The sequence below is a fragment of the Oryctolagus cuniculus genome, chromosome 7, assembly GCF_051225735.1.
Source record: "Oryctolagus cuniculus isolate XC-2025 breed Fujian yellow rabbit chromosome 7, ASM5122573v1, whole genome shotgun sequence".
Classification (NCBI taxonomy): domain Eukaryota; kingdom Metazoa; phylum Chordata; class Mammalia; order Lagomorpha; family Leporidae; genus Oryctolagus; species Oryctolagus cuniculus.
This window is the reverse complement of record NC_142873.1, coordinates 133,637,535-133,643,534: the sequence shown is the minus strand read 5'-3', so window position 1 is coordinate 133,643,534 and position 6,000 is coordinate 133,637,535.

Genomic DNA, 6,000 nt, shown 5'->3' with positions numbered 1-6,000 from the left:
GGGCAGACAGTACTGACTGATGGAGGAGCAGACAGGTATATTGCAGAGTACCACTCAAGCCAGGGTTGACCTGCGTTTGAATTGATAGCTAACCTGATCCTACCATTTCTTTTCTCAAGGCTTCAAAACCATTAGCAGGCCGGTGCCGCAGCTCAATAGGCTAATCCTCCACCTAGCGGCGCCGGCACACCGGGTTCTAGTCCCGGTCGGGGCGCGGATTCTTTCCTGGTTGCCCCTCTTCCAGGCCAGCTCTCTGCTGTGGCCCGTGAGTGCAGGGGAGGATGGCCCAGGTGCTTGGGCCCTGCACCCCATGGGAGACCAGGAGAAGCACCTGGCTCCTGCCATCGGATCAGGGCGGTACGCCGGCTGCAGCGCTCCAGACGTGGCGGCCATTGGAGGGTGAACCCATGGCAAAAAGGAAGACCTTTTCTCTGTCTCTCTATATATATATCCACTCTGCCTGTCAAAAAAAAAAAAAAAAAAAGCCATTAGCAGAAGTCAGTCAACACCGTACTCCTCATAACACCATTACTCCCAGATCACAGCTCCGGTGTCCCTTCCAGAGGTGCTGGAGGAAGTCTGCCTTGCCTTTTCCAGCTTCTAGAGGCTGCCCACACCACCAAGACCTCTGCTTCTATTGTCAGTTCTGCCGGAGCTCCTGCTTCCCTTTTCCCTTCAAGGGATTCATGGGATTATGTAATCCAGGACAATCAACCCACCTCGACTCTTGACTTAATCAGATCTGCAAGGGATTTTTTTTTTCTGCTTAAAGTATCATATTCACAGGTTCTGGAAATTAAGATGTGGACATCTTGGGTAGGCCATTATTCTGCATAGCATGGCACATTTTTCTCAACTATACGTTCAGATACATGGTGGGAGTATTTACACCACAATTATTGGCAAATGCTACAACCCACGGCCTTTCTTCCTAGAAAGACTATTGATAAACTTCACCTGAATACCTCTGTTTGACTGAGGCAGAATCTGTTACCAAGATCAAAAGGATTGTCAGCACTCAACAAAGGAAGGTAGGGTGATGAATATAATCTAGAAGGTACAAGGGATACTCCCTAGTTCTACATCCAATGTAAAAAATTAATGGAAAACTATGGGAATACTATACAGGTTAGAGAACCAAGAATTCCAACTCCTCAACAAAGACAGTTTGATCACCTACAGAAAACTCAGTGATAGCCTCAACTGGATCAGATCCTTATGAATTAGATCATGGCATTGCTCATTCAATCCCTCTTTTTCCATCTCTATGACTCTGACAAACTGAGGTGCTGGCTGAAGATAAAGAGAATTTGGAATAAGTAGTGGATATGTGAAATCCAAGCTACCAACTAAGGCCTTGTCACCAGTTAAGAAGTTTCTTGCCATGTCAGTTAAATGTTTATGTATTATATCTGATTTTCCTCTCCTCTCCTTTCCCTTCCCCTCTCCAAGTTTAGTCCATCAGTTACAGAACATTGAGGCAGGATCATTACGGACTTGGAGGGAGGATTATTACTCAGAGGTCCTGGATGCAAAGGAAGTAACTGACGAGACTTCAGCTTGATTCCTTTTTTCTTCTTCTTTTGTTTCTTTTATTTATTTGAAAGACAGAGTTACAGAGAGAGAGAAGGAGAGGTAGAGAAACAAAGAGAGGTCTTCCATTTGCTGGTTCACTCCTCAGGTAGCTGCTGTGGCCGGAGCTGAGCTGATCTGAAGTCAGGAGCCAAGAGCTTCTGGGTTTCCCACGTGAGTACAGGGGCCCAAGATTTGGGCCATCTTCTACTGCTTTCCCAGGCCATAGCAGAGAGCTGAATTGGCAGTGGAGCAGCTGGGACTAGACCCAGTGCCCATATGGGAGGCCGGCTCTTCAGGCCAGGGCTTTAACCTGCTGAGCCACAGTGCTGGCCCCTTGATTCCTTTTGTAAGGTAGGAAATGAATGTAGTGAATATAACCCCAGGGAGAATTGGTTTAATTTGGATTGTATTTTGTTTTTGTTTATTGTGGGTTTTTTTTTTTTTTTTTGAAATGTAAGTGTAGAAAGAAGGGTATTTGTTGATGTTGAACAATCACAGGGGTTTTTAAAATTATTTTTTAAAGATATATATATATTAAAGATTTACTTATTTATTTGAAAGGCAGAGCAACAGAGAGAGGGAGAAACAAGAGATCTCCCATTGGTTGATTCATTCCCAAATGGCCACAATGGTCAGATCTGGATCAGGCCAAAGCCAGGAGCTAGGAACTTCATCTGTGTCTCCCATGTGGGTGGCAGGAACCCAAGGACTTGGGTCATCTTTTGCTGCTTTCCCAGGGCATTAGCAGGGAGCTGGATCAGAAGTGGAGCAGCCAGGACTCGAGATGCCAGCTTTGTAGATGGCAGCTTAACCTGCTTGCTGTTCCACAGGGCCGGCCACAGGAGTTTGTTATAGTGGACATCTGTCATTCTTATTGGACACTTGAGCATTTTCTTCCTCTTTGTAAATTTGGGCAATATCCCAAACACAAGAGAGAGAATGCACCCAATACTGTCAAAGTTCACAATGCTGTCACTTCTAGTGTAGCAGACCCTGCCAATTCCATTCTTGTTAGGTTGGGTTCCTTGAGACAAGTAAGTTGGAAAAGGGAGAAGAGTCAATATAGGGTTCTCAATGAATGGCTTCTGTTCTGGGCAACTGGTCTCTGGCCCTTTGGGACCCTGAGAAACATGAAATGCCCATCAGAAATGTCCCTCTACAGGACATAGAAGCGGCACTATTTGGTCATTGTTATATCTGGCTATGACTCAGGTCACAGGGTATATTTTGTACAGCTTCTCAGAAAATGCTAGCTTCCCAATTTCAAATCCTGCACCTTCCTGCCTTTCCTCTCCTTAAACTCAATGTGGTGGATTGGCCAACAACAGCCACCTTGCCACTGTAGGGGTGAGACGAAGCGAATCACGCGTATCAATCCTGGTTACTGAGGCAGTAGAACTGCCTGCCTCCAATTTTCTTGTATGTGATAAAAATATCCATAAAAAGTTTCACTGTAGTCGAGTTGTCTGTTATCTGCAGGCAAAAGCTGATTTATCTGGTCTCACGTGCAACAAAGGGCACAGGCCAAGACTTTGAATCGAAAGCTAGCAAAGAAGCAGGGTCAGTGGGCAAACTCAGTGACGAGCAGCATAGTGGCAGTGTTCTGGTGGCACCATCCCTGGTGCTGACACTGCTGACCTTATTTTACTTTCTGGTGGCCTTCACCAGGGACACAGACAATAGATTCTCTGTACTGAATAATAATTGTTGCCGCTCGCTGAGTACTTGCTGTGAGCCAAGTGTTTTATAAATTTTCTCTCCTAATCCACATCAAACATTCAAGATGGGTATTAATATCCTTCTCTGAGGTTAAATGAGGAGAACGCCAAGATCACAGTTAGGAAGTGGCAGAGTTGGGATTCAATTTCAGGTCAGAGTGACCTCAAAGCCAGATCTCAGCTTCTGCGTTATATTGCCAATATTTCTTTAGCCATCTCCTAAATTCTGGACCTGAGACCCTGGCTCGGGCTGGAGCCTGGGGCCCTTCCCCAGGAGGGGAAGACGAGACTCTTGAAGACTGTTGTCTGTCATCAGCCCCTTCTGGCAGGGGGCTGTAGAATCTGCCCAAATGTTGCCAGGCTCAGAGCCAGGCTGCACAGATGCACGCAGGCCTCCCAGCCAGGCCGGGAAACGCTCCAGAGGAGCCGCCAGACTTCTGTGTCTGAAACCCTGAGAGATAAGCAGGAAGCTTGGGCAGCACCCTCAGAGACAAAACCATTCTGCCGAGATCCAGACAAAATAAGATGGTGGCGACTGTGTGAACCAATGACTCCCTGTGGCAAGTCTCCCTGGTAAACTCATTAACTGCATTCCTTCCATCCCCTTTCTTCTCAGGCTGGATTTGGAGGCTCAAAGCCCCCAAACTCAAATTCAGTCTGCCTCCCACCTTCCATTCACCCACACCCCAAGTCTCTGAGCCACCTTGGCTCCCTTTCGCCCTGTTTTATTTGCTAAATTTTGTCTATAAATATTTACCTAGTATCAATTTTGTGCTAGATAGACAGGGACTTACAGAGAGGAAGGAACTTATAAGGGAGGAAGACATTCATACATAATTGCACAAATGTAAAAGCCACTGCCTGCAGTGCTGGCATCCCATATGGGCACTGATTTGAGTCCCGGCTGCTCCACTTCCGATCCAGCTCTCTGCTGTGGCCTGGGAAAGCAGTAGAAGATGGCCCAGTTCCTTGGGTCCCTGCACTCGCATGGGAGACCTGGAACCAGAAGAAATTCCTGGCTCCTGGCTTTGGATCAGACCAGCTCCCGCCATTGCGGCCATTTGGGGAGTGAGTGGATGGAAGACCTCTCTCTCTCTCTCTCTCTCTCTCTCTCGTTCTCTCTCTACCTCTGCCTGTCTGTAACTCTGCCTTTCAAATAAATAAATCTTAAAAAAAAAAAAAAGATTGTAACAACTGGGGTGGGTTTGTGGCGTAGTGGATTAAACTGCACTTGGGACACCCCACCCACATACCACATTGGGGTACCTGGTTTGAGCCCTGACAACTCTAGGCTTCCGATCCAGCTCTTTACTAATGCACCTGAGAAGCAGCAGATGATGGCCCAAATACTTGAGTTCCTGCCACTCACGTGGGAAAATCAGATGAAGCTCCTGGCTTTGGCCTGGCCTACCCTTGACTGTTGTGGGCATTTGGGGAGTGACCAGCAGATAGATGATCTCTCTCTCTCTCTCTCTCTCTCTCTCCATTCTGTCACTCTTTCAAATAAATAAATATTAAAAAAAAAACAAGATTATAACACCTACCAGGAAGGAGAAATAATATTAACTGACTGTATACCTGGTGTCTCAGTCTCTTCCTATTGCTATAATACCTGAGACTGGATAATTTGTAAACAATATAAATGTATTTCTTAAGAGTTCTGGAGGCTAGAAGTCTAAGATTAAGGTGCTGGCAGGTGCAGTGTCTGGTGAGAACCCTTCTCTGCTTCCAAGTGGACACCTTATTACTGCATCCTTACATGGTGGAAGGCAGAAGGGAACAAGGGCCCAGCTAGGTCCTTCAGCCTCTTTATAAGGTACTAATCCCATCTGTCTTCCTGGGGCTCTGCTCTCACATGGTCTAATTACTTCCTACAGGCCCAACCTTCTCATACTATTGTATAAGGAATACATTTCAAAGCGATTTTTTTTATGATTTACTTTATTTGTTTTTAAAAACAGAGTGACAAGGCCGGCGCCGCGGCTCACTAGGCTAATCCTCCGCCTAGCGGCGCCGGCACACCGGGTTCTAGTCCCGGTCGGGGCGCCGGATTCTGTCCCGGTTGCCCCTCTTCCAGGCCAGCCCTCTGCTGTGGCCAGGGAGTGCAGTGGAGGATGGCCCAAGTGCTTGGGCCCTGCACCCCATGGGAGACCAGGAAAAGCACCTGGCTCCTGGCTCCTGCCATCGGATCAGCGCAGTGCGCCGGCCGCAGCGCGCCGGCCGCGGCGGCCATTGGAGGGTGAACCAACGGCAAAGGAAGATCTTTCTCTCTGTCTCTCTCTCTCACTATCCACTCTGCCTGTCAAAAACAAAAACAAAAACAAACAAACAAAAAAAAAAAACAGAGTGACAGAGAAAGAGAGAGAGAGAGAAAGAGATCTTTCATCTGTTGATTCACTCCCCAAAGGGCCATGAAAGTCCCGGCTGGGCCAGGCAGAAGCAAGGGGCCTTTAGAAACTTGGACTATCTGCTGCTGTCTCAGGCACGTTAGCAGGGAGCTAGATCGGAAGCAGAGCAGCTGGGTCTTGAACCCAAGCTCTGATATGGGATGCTGGTATGCAGGCAACAACTTCACCTGCTGCACCACAGCACCAGCTCCTCAGAATGAATTTTAGAGGGGACAAAAAATTCAACTTATAGCATCTGGGGACTAGATCCAGTCTGAAGGTTCACTCTTATAACACATCTTTTTTTTTTTTTTAAGATT